General features: G+C 42.6%; 1 pseudogene; it reads left to right on the forward strand.

The window, feature by feature from the left end:
• Nucleotides 1-15,317, forward strand: part of LOC123383064 — a 66,183-nt pseudogene extending 50,866 nt beyond the window's left edge.
• The last annotated feature ends 3,496 nt before the right edge of the window (nt 15,318-18,813 follow it).

The following is an 18,813-nucleotide window of genomic DNA, read 5'->3' on the forward strand; positions in this document are numbered from 1 at the left end:
TCTGTGTTGATGAAACAGACTAAAACCTGTGCAGGTGGTTTGTGTTGTAAAGGCATTCACATAGAAGTTTCTGTCTCACTATGACCTTCATACATTTTCTTTGAAGTTCATCAGTCCAAAAATCACATATTTTTCCTGGAAAGTTATGCTCAGAAAGTTGCCAGACTGAAGCTTTTTCACCCCCTGACATTTAGCTTTACTAGCGTACTAATTGTCAGTTATACTAATATATTAGACTGCTTGGCTGTCAGTGGAAATATAGCCACACACTTATGTATGTCCTTCTTTTCAACCATAACTAATCTATCTTGTGGCCTTGCAAAAATAATTTGGCTTTTCTGTTCTAGGTAATTCCTGTCCTGCAGACATCGGTGCATAATGTGAGATTACAATAATACAACTAACACCAACCACCGTCACCACCCAAATAATAAGAGCATTGAGCATTTCTACATTTTAAGCACTGTTCTAGGTACTTTATATATATTAGCACATTTCACCCTTACCGTCTCATCCAATGGGAACGATCATGATCTCCATTTTATAATGGAGGAAACTGAGGCACAGGGAGGCTAGCTAACTTGCCTAAGGTTATACACACATCGAGAGATATGTATAATTGCTCCTTAGAAAAAGAATATTTTTGTTTTTCATCCATAAAAAAGATGCATGCTATGTTTTTTTTTAAAGTTCTTGGGGTGTCTCGGTGGCTCAGTCAGTTAAGCAGCCGACTTCAGATCAGGTCATAATCTCACAGTTTGTAGGTTGGAGCCCCACATGGGGCTCTGTGCTGACAGCTCGTAGCCTGGAGCCTGCTTTGGATTCTGTGTCTCCCTCTCTCTCTGTTCCTCCCTTGCTCGTGTTCTCTCTGTCTCTCAAAAATAAACAAAGCATTAAAATTTTTTTTAAAAAAAGTTCTTACAAGACTGAGAATTACAATTTTTAAAAGTTAAAAAAAATTTTTGCACCAAATTCTACCATCCAGAGACAACCACTGATAATATATAAGTGAACTTTCTCCAAACATCTCTTCATATATTTATATATTTAGGATCATATTGATTTACGGTCATCACGGCGCAAATGGAATCAAGCACACAGTCTTGTATTTTACTTTTTCCACTCTATCACGTCACCTGGATGTCAGCCGCCCTTTATAGGCATCACAACCTTATGTACATCCCTCTGGTTATTAGAACAGTTAGAGCGGATGGGAGCCTCCTGGCCTGGTCAGAAGGGGGAGGGGACTCCAGAAGCGGGGGGGACTCTGGAGACCCCCCCAGACCAGAATGCTTCCAGTCCCTGAAGGACTCATGCCTTGCTTCATGGCAGATTTTATTTTATTTTTAGTTTTTACTATTTTTAAACTTATTTATTTATTTTGAGAGAGAGAGAGAGAGAGAGAGAGAGAGTGTGTGCGCACGTGCGCACGAGTGGGAGAGAGAATCCCAAGCAGGCTCTGCACTGACAGCGTGGATCTCATGAACCACGAGGCCATGACCTGAGCAGAAAGCAAGAGCTGGCTGCCCACCGACTGAGCCACCCAGGCGCCCCACAGATTTTATTTTAGTCTGACGTTTAACGTAGCCATCCCTGAGCATGCCACAAAAACTCTTCCTAGAATGCAAGCCCAGACCTGCTGCTGGCCAGCGACTCGGGCGTGAGAGCCTGACCCCAGCTCTCTGGGGAATTAGGGTGGGTTCTGGGCCGAGGCTGGTTTAGTGACATCTGAGTCACGTGGCCGGCTGGCACAGTGGAAGCCCAGCCTGCAGACACATACCGTTGGTGGCGAAGCTGAACTGAGTAGCCTGGGTTATGTTATTTCAGCCGCACGGTGACACGTGACCGGCCGAGAGAAGTCCGAACCTCTCCAGAAAGCCATGCAGCTTGCAGTGATGAGGACTGTTCCCATGCACCACATGAGGACACACTATCCTCACCAATCTATGTGCACAAAACCTTGCATCATGGCGGCGCTGCTGCCTTAAGTGACGGCCCACACTGGTCAGCTGGGGTTGGGCCCATAGGACTAACTGATATCCTGTGGCCAGCTGAAAGAGAATAATTCCAATGGAGTTCCAAGCATAAAAGCTGATGCCCTGCAGGACACCCTCACACCCTCTCTAACTGGAGGAATCAAGTTAGGAAAGTGGCAGTTTGAGTGGAAGTGCCTACGTGGGGAAACGGGTTTCTAGGCTGACTTTTGAAGGAGAGAAACCTCTGAGGCAGACATACTCATTTTGTCATTATGATCTTTTCAGGGCAGTCGGTGCCGGTCGATGTAGGAATGAATGACTCCAGCTCACCAGAAACACTGCTGGCACATTTTAAGAACTGTTTTAAATTCTATCTTCAGGCTTAAACGAAACAAAAGGGTGCAAAGAAGAAAATAGACATCGTCCATGATTCTTTCACCCTCCCCCAAAAGAACCGTGGCTGACATTTAGGTCTATTTCTTTCCAGTTTTTTCTACTCAGCGTTGTTTTTATTTTTGTTTTTTTGGAATGTTATTTTACTTCATCTTTTTGGGGGGGGGGCGGTGGGGAGAGGCAGAGAGAGAGAGAAAATCTCAAGCAGGCTCCCTGCTTAGCTGGGTCATGACCTAAGCTGAAATCAAGAGTTGGGCGCTCAACTGACTGAGCCACCCAGGCGCCCCTACTTTTGTTTTTAAAGAGAGACAAATATCTATCTATACGAGTTCACTTAATATTTTAAACACATGTCTCATTATCATTTTAAAAAATGCTACATAAATGTAAAGTGTAATGGCTGCACTGTATTCCATAATCCAAAGTTCTACCCCATGTTCTACAGCCCCCAAAACAGTCCTTTAAAGCAATGGTCTTTCTTAAAGAGATTGTCTGGGAACCAATGCTTAGATCACTTCTCCCCGGATTCCTCACACACTTTCATAACATCTTCCCTGAGTCGCCCGTAGTGTGGGAGGATGGCACTTGTGAAAGGACGTTCTTCTTGCTTTCATTTTTAATTTAAATATTTTAAATTAATTCCTATATATGGTAACATATGGTAATCTAACAAACACCCAGCAATATACGTATACATACATACATATATGTAAATATGTTGAATATATATATGTTGAAGGAAAGGTTCATTTCCCTGCCCCCAAATTCTCCTCTGCAGAGGTGACCTTGTTGTCAGTCTCTTGGGCACCCTTCCGAAGATGTCCTGTGCATGTGTAAGCATGTCTGTAACAGTCATCCCCAATTTTGCTCACATAAATGACAGCATGAACCATACGCTGCTCTTGCCTTGCTTTGTGGCTTTCGTATAGAGGGTGTGGCCTTGTGGCTACAGAATCTGGGAGCCAGATTTCCTGGGTTTAAATTCTAGCACTACCATCAATTAGCCATGTACCCTTGGCCAAATTACCTAACCACCCGATGCTCCGGTTTCCTCATCTGCCAAATGGGTGTTTGCGTGGTGTTATGGGTTGTTTCGCATGGGTGATATGGGTTGAATTGTGCCTCCCCAGAAAAGATATGTTGAAGTTCTAATCCTTCGTACCTCAGAATGTGACCTGATTGGGAAATAGGGTATTTTGAGAGGTTAATTAAGTTAAAATGAGGTCATGAGGGGGGGCCTTACTCTAAAAGGACTGATGATCTTATAAAAGAGGAAATTTGGACACAGATAGGCACACAGAGAGAAGGCCACGTGAAGATGATAGTGACGTGCCCAAAGCCAAGGACTGTCTGGGGCCACCAGAAGCTGGAAGAGAATAGGAAGGACCCTTCCCTGCAGGCTTCAGAGGGAGCAGGGCCCTGCAGACACCTTGCTTTCTGACTTCCACCTGCAGGATTGTGAGAAAATAAATTGCCATTGCTCCAGCCACCTAGTTTGTTGTATTCTGTTACAGTGGCTCTGGCAAACAAACTCACATGGATTAACTGAGTTAACATATACCCAGAATTTTAGACTATATCTGATAGTCATCAAATACTATAGAAGGGTTAGCTGCCATTATTACATAGATCTGCCTCATGCTTAAAAACATTTTTTAATGTTTATTTATTTTTGAGAGAGAGAGAGAGAGAGAGAGAGAGAGAGAGAGAGAGAGAGAGAGAGAGACAAAGTGCAAGTGGGGGAGGAGAAGAGAATGAGGGAGACACAGAATCTGAAGCAGGCTCCAGGCTCCGAGCCGTCAGCACAGAGCCAGACATGGGGCTCGAACTCACAAACTGTGAGTTCATGACTTGGGCTGAAGTCGGATGCTTAACCGACTGAGCCACCCAGAGGCCCCTGCCTCATGCTTTTTAATGAATGCATATTTTTTCCTGTGGTTTTGAAAAAATTTGTCATTTAAATATATATTATCAAGCCCATAGTATTGTTTAAAAAAATAGCACTTCAAGACTTATACTGAAAAATAACAGTACCTTTCTTCACCCACATTAAACCCACAGTCTCACTCCACAAAGGTAAACACTTCAGCCACCTGGATCTTCCTTCCGCTATCTATCTCCATATTTCTAAGTAATGTGCTTATACTGTTACTTCTTGATTTATCAGTTTGAGACTCTTCTGCCTTCCTGTTATGATAAATGAGGATTTTAATATATGACAACCTCTATCCCTACACACACACACACACACACACACACACACACACACACACATGCACCCTCTCATAATATTCACAATATGATTATATAACCATTTTTAGTTATGTAATTGTTAAAATAGATTTTTTCATCTCTGAGACTGAATGGAGATACCAAAGGTGAGAACAATGGGTACGAAAAGCCCCCACATTCTAAATAGATAGACAATTTATGGAAGGCTTGCAAATAGGGTGGCCCCAAAATGATTCTTCTAGCCTTACCCACTAACTAACTACCTACAGTCTGAAGAATTCACTAAAGGATGGGGTGCCTGGCTGGCTCAGTCAGTAGAGCACACAACTCTTGAATTTGGGGTCATGAGTTCAAGCTCCATGTTGGGTGTAGAGATTACTCAAAATCTAAAAAAAAAAAAAAAAAAAAAAAAAAAAGAATTAACTAGGGAGTTGAAGTGGCCTGTGCTGAGGATTGCTTTGGATGGAGTTAGCAGTGTTGTTTCCCACCACATCCCCAAGCCATGATGGGAGGACTCCTTCCACTCACCCTGAACTTAGTAAAGGGGATTTTAAGAGGACCCTCAGAGAGAATGATAGGTGTTCCCTGAAGTTTGAGGGGGCAGGTGCATACTTGGTGACTGACACTTGAAAAAAGCACAAAGGCCAGAAGCGGGCTGGAGTTCAGGACAAAGAGTCAAGTTTGGCCAACATTTCTGGGGATTAGTAGAGCAAGGATGTGGTTTTCTGCAGGCCGGATTGGATTCTGTGGAAAAGAGCTGCCAATAGGTGGCTCTCAAAAGTTCCCCACCCAACAGTATCACACGGAAGGATAAAAAAAAAGACTCCAACAAAGAGTGAACAACCAGAAGCCAAGTGCCAACTGGCGAACTGTCAGTGTGGTCAGTCAAATGAGGCACTTTCCGGCTAAAACACCCCCAGAGATGGAGGTGCTCCCATGAGTCAGCCTCCTTCAGACCTTGAAGGAGGGTACTCATGCCAGATGACAATCCTACAGGCCAAGAGCTTTCCTTCCCCTCCTTTCTAGCCTTTCCATGTCTACATCTAACCCTAGAGGAGCCAAGGGCCGCAGAGTGAGCCAGATGGAATGAAGAAATGTCAATCCTCTACCTAAGGTGGCCAGATTTAGCAAATAAAAGTACAGGATGCCCAATTAAATCTGAATTTGAGATAAAAATGTTTCTTTTTCTTTCTTTCTTTCTTTCTTTCTTTTTTTCTTTCTTTCTTTCTTTCTTTCTTTCTTTCTTTCTTTCTTTCTTTCTTTCTTTCTTTCTTTCTTTCTTTCTTTCTTTTTTAGTATAAGTACAGCCTATGTAATATTTGGGACACAGTTCTCCTAAAAGTATCTGTTGCATTCTGGAATTTACATTTAGCTGGGCGTTTTGTGTTTGATTTGGCAGCCCTCCCCACCCTTCTTGCCCACTGCAAATTTCAAGCCTGCATCAGCCCCAAGCTGTGGGAGAGGAGAAGTATAAACTGGATAAGAGCTTAGTGTTCTGATATCAGATTACATTGGACTTTGGATAACCTGAAAACAATTGAGACTATTCGTTAATAACCTAAAAGTACTTAGAAAACTTACAGAAATTGTCTGATATTTCATCCATGGGGCTGAAAAACTGAGAAGGCAGAGGAGCCTTCCACGTCTGTCTCGTTCAACAAGCTCCTTACAGGTATATTAAGTTCAGCCTTTAGGTTATTATTTTTATATAAATATTATCTGTTGCTGAGCCACGTTGTGAAGTACGATTGCATTTCTTTGACAACGTTCTAGGTTTTCTTTGAGTTACTAATTGCCTACTTAAAGCATGTTTCCGATTTGAAAGCCATTTGTTCCTTTCTCCGTGAACTGTATGCTGATGTCCTCTGTTGAACTGTTGAGCTTTCTCTTATTAATTTAGAAAAGTTATTTATTATTATTTAAGTAATAATTATAATTATTATAAAATTATAATTAAATTAAATTAAAATTATTATAGAGGTTATATTATTATTTATATATTAATAAAATTAACCCCAAAGAATGCTCTTCTAAGGGGAAATTGGAAATGGCAGTAACAGAGGATGAGTGGAACTTTTCCAACATTTGTGTTGGGAAGCTTAGATTTTCACTATGCCCTGTTGTTAATATCTGGTCTTGCTCTTCCAAAACAGTTTTTCTCAAATCAATAGTGTCTTTAAATATTCCTTTAATGCTTACATGCTCAATTCTTGGTTAAAATTTTCCCAAGGAGGATGTATATGATTAAGCCACAGCCTATCAGCATTTCTCCCCTTTAGACATGATCATTCATCCCTGGGATTTATTTCCAAGAAATTAACCCACAGCAGGAAAATAGCTGCAAATCACACCTCACAGAAATTCCAAGAAATTTCTCTTAAGATACTATTACTATGTGGCTGGAACACAGAACACAAAGATTAAAATCTCAAATTTGTTCCTTCCTCTGTTCATGATTTCATGATTCTAATCTCATAACAACCCTCATTATTACTTTCAGTTTCTCATTAGGAAATCAGGACCTTGCTGAGATTTAGTCTCTGAGCTATCTTTGAAGTACTGGGAATTGCATGATAAGGTAAATGTTACATTCCTGACTACTGCCGACGCCGCATAGAAATTTCCATTGTAAATGGCTGCAAACCACTCAGCTAATTTTCACATGTAATTCTTTTCCAAGAACCCTTTTGTTCTTTAGGGAAATAAAACATTCCAAAAACAAATACGTTAAAATGGGAATACAAAAATGATTTTAGAAGACAATAGAGAGAAAAATTGCATTTCAGATTCGATGTCAATGAGCCCCACATTTATCAATAATTCCTCAGAAGAGCCCAGGATGAGCTCCATTTTCTTATTTTTATTTATAAATTCAATTTTAAGACTGCAAGGAGGCATGCTGATCCTCCTCTTTCTCTAATTAACTTATTTCTTTAGAATGAATGACATGGAGGAAGGGCTGGATTCCAGAATCCCTTGGCCCTGGAATAAAAAAAAAAATCTTTGCATGTCTTGCAGATGCCAGCCCTGTTTAGTCTCAGCGATGCCATTCTTAGCATATGTCATATTCTGCATTCTTGTTCTGCTTTTCTCTCTTCAATGGGAAACTAGCTTCTTGGGAACCCCCGCCTTAAAAATTGACAAATATTTCCTTACTTTGTCCCTCGGCAGCACACAAGTTCATCTGTCAGGTTTTGTGCTTATGTGACACAGTAACAAGATAAAAAATCCAATCATGCACAGATGAATCCGCCAATCAAATATAACGCAAGATAGCCAAAACATGGTAGGAGAAAAAACATGAGTGCTTGCTGAGGGACCATTATCTTCCCGTTACATGTTAGGTGCCTTTGTTTTTGCAGTTTTCTTGAACTCTTGCAATGGCTTCCTCAAAGTAGAGAAGAAATCTCTAGGCCAGAAAGTCTGAAGGCCAGAGAGTCAGCTTCTTGCTGAACGCCTCTCCCTGGTAAATGTCAAGGTGTTCCCACTGCTCCCTGCCTCACACCCAACACTCCAGCCATGCTGAACTGTAGGCAGTTCCTAAGCTGGTAATCATTGTCCAATGTCTCTGGTTCGGGATACAAAATCACCATAATGGGAACAACCCCGATGCAGGGTTTCATGAAATTGATGCAAGGGACGTAGGAGAAATGCTAGAACCACAGGCAAACACTGATAAATAAGAGTCTTTCAGAGTGAGACCAGTTAACAATTAAAGAGGAAGACATGGACATACTAGAAACATTTGAAAATCATAGATTAAGGGAGGCAGCTGAAAAAAAAATGAAGGACTTCAACAGAGTCCTCAAATGAGCTACCAGACATGTTTTGTTTTATTTTTTAAAGCATACTCTCAAGCCATAAATCAACTAATTTTGTTTATTCTAAAAATTTGGACTGACCACAGCTATTACCTAACTTACATCAAATATATATAACAACATAGATTGTATTTATAATTTTTCTTTTCACTTTTCAATATCAAATTCTAATCAGTTTTTCACCTATCTTTTTTTTTTTTAATGTTTATTTATTTATTTTGAGAGAGAGAAAGAGACAGTACAAGCTGGAGAGGAGCAGAGAGAGAGAGTGAGAGAGAAGCCCAAGCAGGTTCCACACTCAGCGTGAAGCTTAACACAGGGCTTGATCCCACAACCCTGGGATCATGACCTGAGCAGAAATCACAAGTCAGATGTTCAACTGACTGAGCCACCCAGGCATCCCAATTTTTTCCCTACCTTACATGAAACTTTTGTGTTGGGTTCCATTCATATCTTCTGCAGACATTAACCATCTTTGTGAGACCTCCTGTGCTTTGTCTTGCTGTTCCATGCTCTGAGCCTTTGTCCATGGCGTTCTATCTGCCTGCTAGACCTTTCTCTGTTCTGTAGGGAAACGTTCTTCATTGCTCTCAACCCTTTTCAATGTCATCTCTTGTGTGAGAGTTTCCTCTAACGTTTCCTGCCCCATCAGCCAAATGAATGAATATAGGAAGAAACACACAACTTAACAGAAAAGGTAAATTACGAATGAAGTACTTATTTGGTGTCGGGAGATAGTTTTCCACGGTGGTGTCGGCAACAGATTTCCTGGATTGAAACCTGGGCACAGATAAAGAACATTTCTGCCATCATAGAAAGTTCTACTGGGAAGAACTGGAACATACTTGTGAAAACACAAGCAACAGATTAAAACAATAACAAAACACCAAAGACAGGAATTCTAGATTTCTTTTTAAGTAATGGTTGGGGCGCCCGGGTGGCGCAGTCGGTTAAGCGTCCGACTTCAGCCAGGTCACGATCTCGCGGTCCGGGAGTTCGAGCCCCGCGTCAGGCTCTGGGCTGATGACTCAGGGCCTGGAGCCTGTTTCCGATTCTGTGTCTCCCTCTCTCTCTGCCCCTCCCCCGTTCATGCTCTGTCTCTCTCTGTCCCAAAAATAAATAAACATTGAAAAAAAAAATTTTAAGTAATGGTAGTATCACAGGAATGATTATGCGCTCTGGGACCATGTTGGAGGAGTCCTTACCAATGGGAGAGGCTGGATGTTTGAGCTAAGGTTTGAGTAGGAATTAACTAGGAATGTATGTTTAGGAGGGTGAGGGTGCTATGGATTGGTTTGGAAAGACAGCCCCAGGGATAGAGAACTCTGGACAGGGAGAACCTGAAGAGAGGGGGCACAGGACACCTTTGAAGTACACATATCCATCAGGCTCTAATTCTACAAACAAATTCATGGGTGACATTGTACCTGTATTGAAAAATAAAAGAGGATGTCCTAAATGTGAATTAAGTGCCATAGGAAATAAACTCTCTTGGTTATACCAGGTCAGGATAATCAGAAAGGATGATGTGTCAGGAGGTTTCCTATTAATTCCTTATTTTCAGTATTTGTTCATTCCACACTTATCACATGTCAAATGGTGGTAAGAATTCTATTAAGAAACTCATTGAATGCCCCAAATAGACTAGAGATGTTACATAATGAATGGAAGTTCGTGATCTTTTTATCTTCAGAAGGCTTTTGTTCCAACTAAACTCACATCTTATTGATGGACGTAGTAATGACGAGTAGAATATCATATTTGGTTTCCAGGGCAGTGTGTCTAAAATGTGGCATTTCAGAAGCCCTTGTAGTGTTTATTAAAAATGCATATTCCCTCTTTTCTTGCCATCAACAAGATGGGCAGAGGCAGAGGCTCAGGTCCTTTCCAGATTTGGCTTCACCTGTAGGGCGCTGGGGTGGCTCAGTCACTTAAGTGTCCGACTTCAGCTCAGGTCATGAAATCACGGTTCATGGGTTGGAGCCCTGCATCGGGCTCTCTACTGTCAGTGCAGAGCCTGCTTGGGAATCCTCTGTCCCCCTGTCTCTCTGCCCTGACCCTGTCCTCTCTCTCTCAAAAATAAATAAACATTAAAAAAAAAAAAAAGATTTGGCTTCACCTGTGATGCACCATCATGATTACTGGCGGTGAAATGGCCAGTAATACTACTCTCTAAGAGGTGCCGAGGACTGCCCTCTTCCGCTGTGTCCTGGCATGTGGAATTTGTGAAGCTGCCCATGTCTTAGCACCAAGGCCATCTCCGTGTGCTTGCATCCAACTATGAGTCTATGTATGTCAAATTGGTGGGGGTTCTTTGTAGCTGAACAACAACTTAACCTAATTAAGGTTCAAGACAACAAGAAACTAGGGGGATGGGCAGACCCTTGTAAAACTGACAGAGAGGGGGAACCCTGTAGAGTCGTGTGGTAAAGCACAAAGGTAGCAAAGAATTTCGAGGATGTTATGAAGAATGCTTCAAACGCAAAAACTAAACAAAGAAAACACTTGGCGCTGGCTTAAGAATATGTATATCTCAAGCCCACTATGAAGCTACTTGGAATTTTTCTGCTGGGATCTATGGGGCTAAAAAGTTCCCTGGGTGATTCTACTGCAGACCAAAGTTTGAGAACTTCCGTCTATTGATGTGATTCTAAAGTGCTTAATGGCAGCCTGGAGCCACGCTGGCTAAACAACAACTGCCTGGAGATTTGTTTTTGTTTTTAATTATTAAGTTAATTCTATACTTTATGTGGAGTTCACTCATTTTTCCTACTCTGGGATCCTATCCAGGATACCACATTACATTTTGTCATTGCGTTTTACAGTCTCTTCTCGTCTGTGATAGCTTCTTCGAGTTTCCTCGGTTTGTCATGACCTTGATAGTTTTGAAGAGTCCTGGCCAGGTTATCTTGTAGAATGCTCAATTTGAGTTTGTCTGATGTTTTTGTCATGGTGAAACCAGGGTTATGGATTGGGGGAAGAATACCTCAGAGGAAGCATCCTTCTTATCACATTATATCAAAGGTATATATCCTCAATAAGACTTATCACTGTTGATGCTAACCTTGATCACATGGCCAACATAGTGTTTGTCATGTTTCTCTACTAGAAGTTACTCTTCTACTCCAACACTGTAGTCTTTGGAATCGTAAAGCACAATCCACAATCAAGGGGGAGGTGGGAATTCAGCTTCACTTCCTGGAGCGGAGAGGATCTACATAAATTATTTGGAATTCTTGAAATCTTTTTGTAAGGGAGCTGTATCTCTTTTTCCCTATTTATTTATTTATTTATTTATTTATTTATTTATTTATTTCATCATCTATGTTTACCAATATGGGCTCATAGATATTTATTGTATATTCTGGGTTATAATCTATAGTATGTTATATATTTTATGCTCAAATTTTCCAGCTTTGGCCATTGGGAGCTTTTTCAGATTGACTCCTGTGTCCCTTTGACATAGCCCCATCCTTTTGTTTTTTGAGCATGTTTGTTTTTTATTTATTTATTTTTTTTGATGTTTTATTTATTTTTGAGAGAGGGAGAGAGAGAGAGTATGAGTGGGGGAGGGGCAGAGAGAGAGGGAGACACAGAATCTGAAGCAGGCTCCAGGCTCTGAGCTGCCAGCACAGAGCCCGACGTGGGGCTTGAGCTCGTGAACCATGACATCATGACTTGAGCCGAAGTCTGATGCTTAACCGACTGAGCTGCCCAGGTGCCCCTGTTTTTTGAGCATCTTAATGAGATACTCCAAGTTCGTCTTGTGTATTCCCTGTCTCAACTCTAGAATCAGCTATTTCTCCCAGTAGAGTTTTTTAAAATATAAATTCCTGCCTCTCAACCTCAGTGACTAAAATCCTGTTGGTCTTAGGGAGAGAGCCCAAGAATATGTTATATATTTTTTTAATGAAACAGAACATGCTTATACATTTTCATTCATGTGTTAAGATATCACTATGTTGAATTAGCAAGAGTGAAACACTGGGCCAAAGGGTATATGCCTATAACATTTTCATAGATTGACAAACTGCCATCCAAAAAGGTTATGGTAACATATATTCCCACCAACAATGTACGAGAATGTTCTTTCTTCACACTTGACAATGAAGTATACTGTTAAACATTTTTATCTTTGCCAGTCTGATAGGTGAAAAATGGTACCTCAATGTTCAAATGTTCACACTTTAATTGTGACTGATATCAATTATATTTTCATGTTAATATTAGAATTTTTGTATGTGTATGATCTTCCTATTCATACCTTTTGTCCTTTTTTTCTGTTGTTATTAGTACTTTTCTTATGGATTTGCAAAGTTCTTTCTATATTAAGAAAATAAGGATACCTTTACTTTCTGTGTTGTATTTTTTTCAGCATACATATTTTTGTAGTTTCCTGGGTGATTCTGAGGACAGCCACATTGGAACAACTGCTAGCAAATAGTGTATATATATATGTATATATGTATTACATATGTATACATATGTATATATGTAGTATATATATATGTATATATATATTTTTTGAGAGAGAGAGAGAGAAAGAGCATGAGTAGGGGAGGGGCAGAGGGACAGGGAGAGAGAGAATCCCAAGCAGGCTCCATGCTGTCAGCACAGAGCCCGACGTGGGGCTTGATCCCACAAACCATGAAATCATGACCTGAGCCGAAACCAAGAATAGGATGCTTAACTGACTGAGCCACCCAGGCTCAGTATATTAATTAGGGTGAATATATTCCATGTGTCAGCCACCTCCAGTCATACGAAAAGGTAACTACTGCCTAGCAGGTGTGGTTTCAGGGTAATGAATATCCCTGTCTGAAATCACCTCAGCTAGTGAGAGTAGGGATTCCCGGTATTAAATCCACCCTTTGAGGAGTAAAGCAGCAATTACCATGGAGATCAGCAGCACACTGACCCATTATTGTGCAATAGCAAGACCGCCCCTCCCCCTTCCTGGGATTGTCCCTAGGATTGGAAACAGTTCAGTCTAAGATAAGGGACACTCTTTTCGCGTATTACTCCAGGACATAACCGTGGCATTGTTAATCAGGCAGCATGAAAGTTCTGATTATCTTGTATACGACCTACCCTGAGGACAGAAGTCATGGAATGCCTCTTTTCCCCTTTTCCACCTTCCATTGCCCAGGTCCTGAAGCCTTGTGATATCAAGATGGAAAGAAAGAATCAAGATGGGGCCAAGTGGGGAAAGGGGACAGGACAGGATGTCTGGAAGAAAAGGTTCTTCCTCCAAAGGGAGGGCACTGCCACCTGGGTGCCTGAGGGTCACAGTGAGGTCCCACCTTTAGAGGTGCCCTTAGAAGGGCAAGCTGGTGGGAATGAGCATGTGAGTCACTCCAGACTTGCTTTGTGGTCTCCAGAATGGATTAGAACTTCTGCTGAACGTAAAAGGGCTGTTTTTCACGTAACTTTGAACTCCGTGTCTGGCTAACCGTATGTGCACTTCCAAGTTTGTGTAGAGGAAGGCTGTGTGTTGAGGGCTCCATTTTGGGACTGGAACCAAGCTGACGAATTAGGGGCACCTCAGATGAAAAGCAGAGACCGGTGTTTCTCAAAGTGTGGTCCTAGGACCAGTAGCATCAACAACTAGGAACTCATGAGAAATGCAACTTCTGGTACCCCATCCCAGACCTACCGAATCAAAAACCTTGGGGATGGGGCCTAAGAGACTCTGTTCTAATAAGCCCTCCAGGTGATTCTAAAGCTAATGTTTGAGAACCACTGCTCTTGATAGGAGCCACTGACATTCGCCTTGGCATCCAAGTTAGCAGAATGGAGCCTGTAAGCAAAAAGAAGGCACCTTGCACAGTAGGGGCACCCAGGAGATTCTCTCTGGGTAGAGCCACGCAGTGTATAACCGCCATCTGGATCCTAAAACTTCTGGGTGTTTGTTGGAAATAGATATTTTCCCCAGAGAACTGGTGCCAGTGCCCTGTGCATTTCCCAGATGGGTTTCTAAACAAGAGCCTCCTTGGGGCGCCTGGGTGGCTTAGTAGGTTAAACGTCCAACTTCAGTTCAGGTCATGATCTCACGGTTCGTGAGTTCGAGCCTCGCGTCAGGCTCTGTGCTGACAGCTCAGAGCTTGGAGCCTGCTTCGGATTCTATGTCTCCGTCTCTCTCTCTGCCCCTCCCTTGTTGATGCTCTGTCTCTCTCTTCTCTCCCTCTCTCTCTCTCTCTCTCTCTCAAAAGCAAATAAAAACATTAAAAATAAACAAATGAATAAATAAAAAATAAAAATAAAATAAACAAGAGCCTCCCACAGGAGGTTCCAGGGGAGGCCCTGGGGAACCATGCCTTGTCTACAGGCAAGGAATTCGTATGTCTGCCCCAAAGTCCCCCAAAGTGGGACCTTGAAGGAGAGCAGTAAGGCTGGGAGGTTCATTCTTCTGTTTCAACAAAAGCAGAGTGGGGGCTCATGCAGGTCACTTTGCCTCTCCGGATTTCAGAGTGGACAGACAAACTGGGCTTTATTCATCCAACCCGAAAACGTTTGCCTTGGCGACATAAAAGAACGAGATTTTATGCATAGGTCTTGATAGATTTTTCATGGCCCCGAAAGAGTTCGGGGCCTGGATCATTTTTTCAGTTGTCTCTGTCAGCAAGCAACCTTAATGAGTACCAACTTGTGATTTATTGCCAAGTCACATTTTTTGCAAATATTTTCCTATAAAATATTTAAGGCCACATCTGACTTTGAGTCTTTGGAAGAGATTAAGTTTCCCCTAAACGTCTAATGCGTTCTCTCGTGTTTTGGCCACAGTACTGCCAGTGGGAACGCGACGGTCGGGAAGCGGCCCTCGGGACAGCTGGCAGCTTGTCACCCTCCCCTCAATGGACCTTCGCATCAACTGGAAAAGATGCAGCCTACCTAAAATTTTCAAACGATTTCTCAATTACATTCCTCTATTTTAATTCCTTTGCTGGGAGTCCAATTCAAAAATGCCAAATACAAAAATGATTCTTTAAAAAAAATGTTCAGTTTCCAAAGACATCTTAGTCCCTGCCTGAGGTCAGAGGGCCAAAGGGGGCTGCGTGGACCCTGCATGGGGAGACTCTGTCTCATCAGGGACACTGGGTGAAAGCCTGAGGCTTTTTCGCCCCAGCAAGGGGCGAAAGAGGCTGACCATGCAGCAAGCTGGACACCGCATGGTCCTTGCGGGAACAGACATCGTGGTCCTTCCGCGAGACCAAACGGGGCTCTCTAAACTTCCGGTTTCAGGGTGAGAGAAGCTAATTCCAAGGCTGGGCTGCTGGCATTTACACTGGCATTACACTTCAGGATGCAAACTAAGAGCTCTGGAGAAGCTGTGCTTAATTTTTTAGGGTTTCAGCAGCTTTCTCACACACACACACACACACACACACACACACACACAGGCATGCACGCACTCCCTCTCTCTCTCTCTCTCTCTCTCTCTCTCCCCCTCCTTCCCAACTTTCTGCAAAGAGAGCACTGTATTTATATTTTATTTTAACAAGTCTCTCTGGTCTCTTTACCACGCATTTCTAACAGCTGTTCTGGAGGTCAAAAAAAGCTAACCTCTGGATCCCCTGCAGTCGTGCGGGCTCAGCCGGAGGCCTACGGACCCTGTAACGTTATCTGCCCGGTTGTGCGTATGGACATTTCCCCTCCCAGAATCAAGAGGACACAGCTTTCATCAGAGGGTCCAAAAGGTCCATTGGTATTTATGTTGTTCAAATTTAAATGCCATGACACTGATTAATTTCTCTTGCCTGCAGGTGGACATTCCTCGAGGACCGAGTGAAGGTCATTTACCAGCACCTCCTCCCCCAACACGGCCCAGCACAACACACACATATACCCCGAATCAGACTCACAGCCTTGCGTTTGTTTCTGAGAAGAATATTCTCCTTTAGAATAGAGTTCTTATACCTTCAGCCTCAATTCAGTTGTTAATATTTGTCCTTTAAGGCTTTTTTAATTAAAAGAGAAAAAACATTATAGATACAATTTAGGTCTTCTTGATTCCTGACCAAATTCCTCTTTATGAAAGTAACGACTATGATGAATTCAGCTTCTATCCCTTCAGCCCATTGTTTACAGCTTATACAGGTATGTGTTCCTGAACAATCTATATATTGCTCTTATACATTTAAGTGGTAACATTCTGAATGCATTGTCCTGCAACTTGTTTTCTTCACTCAAAATTACACGTTTGGAGTCTATCCACAGTGATGTATAAAAACCTAGTTCATGCCTTTCCATTTGCTATTTTAATGTTTAAATGCACATTTCATGCATTCATCACTGATGGATGTTCAGGTTGCTTTAATTCCTGGATCTGATAAACATCTCCTTGAGCGAGTCTCCTTGTGCGAGCGTCTTCCTAGGGCAGAGACCTAGAAGCGGAACTGCTGGGCCATAGGGTATGTGCATCTTCATATTTAATAAATACAGCCAAATGGATCTCCAAAGTGGAGCAGATCAGTTTTCACTCCTCCAGCAGTATCTGAGATGACTCGAATATTTTCCACTGGGGCTCAGATGGGAATGTACCTGATGGGAGACCTCCTGTCTCCTCCCACTTTCTGTGTTCAGACAGCCCCTTCCCCAAGCACTGAGACGAGCGCCCCCCCCCCCCCCCCCAGAAAGGCTTGGGAGGAGAATCTCTCCTAAACTGTGTTCAATCCATAAGGCACTAGTAACATGCTGTGGCCTACACTGGGGTTGTGCCCCAGCCTAATTGTTAAGACTCTTAGCTTTTATTTCTCCTGATCTGACAAAAACAAGTGGAAACTCTTCACCTGCTTATACCGGTGTTATAAACGGACCCCGCCCAGGGCCTTGATACTGACCAGGAAGGGGACGAGTAGCATCCTGGTTTGACCTTAGGTTAGCTGAGGTCAACATTGCTGCTTGGTTTGGCTTGTCCATTCATTGCACAAATATTTACTGAGCACCCGAGTAAGGGGGTGCAAAGCTCAAGAGGACAATACTATAGTTGCCATCTGTGGAGGGCATGCGCCAGCCACTTGGGTTCTGATCTCATCCAGTCCTTCCAACATGCCTATAAAGTAGGTACTATTATTATCTCCATCTTACAGGGCAGGGGACTGAGGCTTTGAGTTCAGGGTGATCTGGTTTTCCCAGGCAGAGCTAAGATTCCAGCCCACATCTCTGTCTTCAGACACCACGTCTAAAGAAATTACGTATTTTAATGGGAAATGACTGTGGGAAGGGGTAGGGGATGCACAAAGACACAAGGTGGGAAAGAGCAGAATGTGTAAAGGAAATTGTAGGAGTAGAGTAAGATATACAAACAGAAAAACAAGTTGGGGTTGGATCACACAGGGCCTTGAATGACAAGTAAGGGCATTTTAACGTGATTCAGTGGAGAGGATGAGTCATAGCAGGCTTTGGAGCTGTGGAGTGATAATAATCAGAGTCAGAAGCAATAAAGAGAATGGAAATTGTGGGCAAGAGCAGGGAAACTCGAAGTCTAGCCAGTTGGTGAGGGAGGCAGTGAGGACCGACGCGCTCAACATCCATTCTAACCTGTACCGTGAAGGCTGGCAAGCTGGAAACTATAATTCACACACTTCTTTGTAGCTGGACTTCTGGACAAAGATCCATTTTTCTGACAGTTGACGGTACAGAGGCAACAAGGTGCCGGGATCGCTTGCTTCCTAATCTGAGGAGCTTCTGTAGTGACAGGAGTCACTTGCCACTTTGTGACAGAGATCGTAAGATTCCAAGGGTTGTGGGTGGGTCTCGGAAGCTCTGTTTCAAATGCCCTCTCCAGATTTTTCAACAATTTGCTGGCGTTCCAAACCCGAGTTCTGATTAAACAAGCTCAAGTGGCTTCTAGTTTTGTAAAGGAACCCTACAACAAGGAGGAAACAGAAGGAGTAAGGACTCCAGAGTGGTTGGAAGCAACAGGCCTGGAAATGAGGAAGAATGGGTGTGTACGTTTCAAAAGCAGAGATATGCAGGATGAGGCAGAATTCGGGATGGAGGGTGGAGGAAATTGTCAGTTGATGCTGAGGTCTTACCCAGCAATGGCAATGATGCAGGGAGTGATGAGGTCATTAGTGGGCATAAACAACAGATTGTGAGAAGCTGGCTTTAATCTGGACCTTTGGGGAAGACCAAAATTTTGAGAAGGGGAAAGAAGAGTCAGTTATGATGCAATTTCTTGTTTATAAGCTTCTTTCCATTGGAAGCTGGAGCCCCATGAGGTCAAAACCTTTGCTAGCTTACTCACCATCATGAACTCTAGGCCTGGTTCAGTGCTTGGCATATTGCAGATACTCAAGAAATCTTTGCTGAGCAATAAAGCTAGGTGTGCCAGGTGCAGGAAGAATTATGAAGGGAAACGCATTTTTAGAGCCAGAGGGTAGGAAATA

Source organism: Felis catus, chromosome F2, assembly GCF_018350175.1.
Source record: "Felis catus isolate Fca126 chromosome F2, F.catus_Fca126_mat1.0, whole genome shotgun sequence".
Taxonomy (NCBI): domain Eukaryota; kingdom Metazoa; phylum Chordata; class Mammalia; order Carnivora; family Felidae; genus Felis; species Felis catus.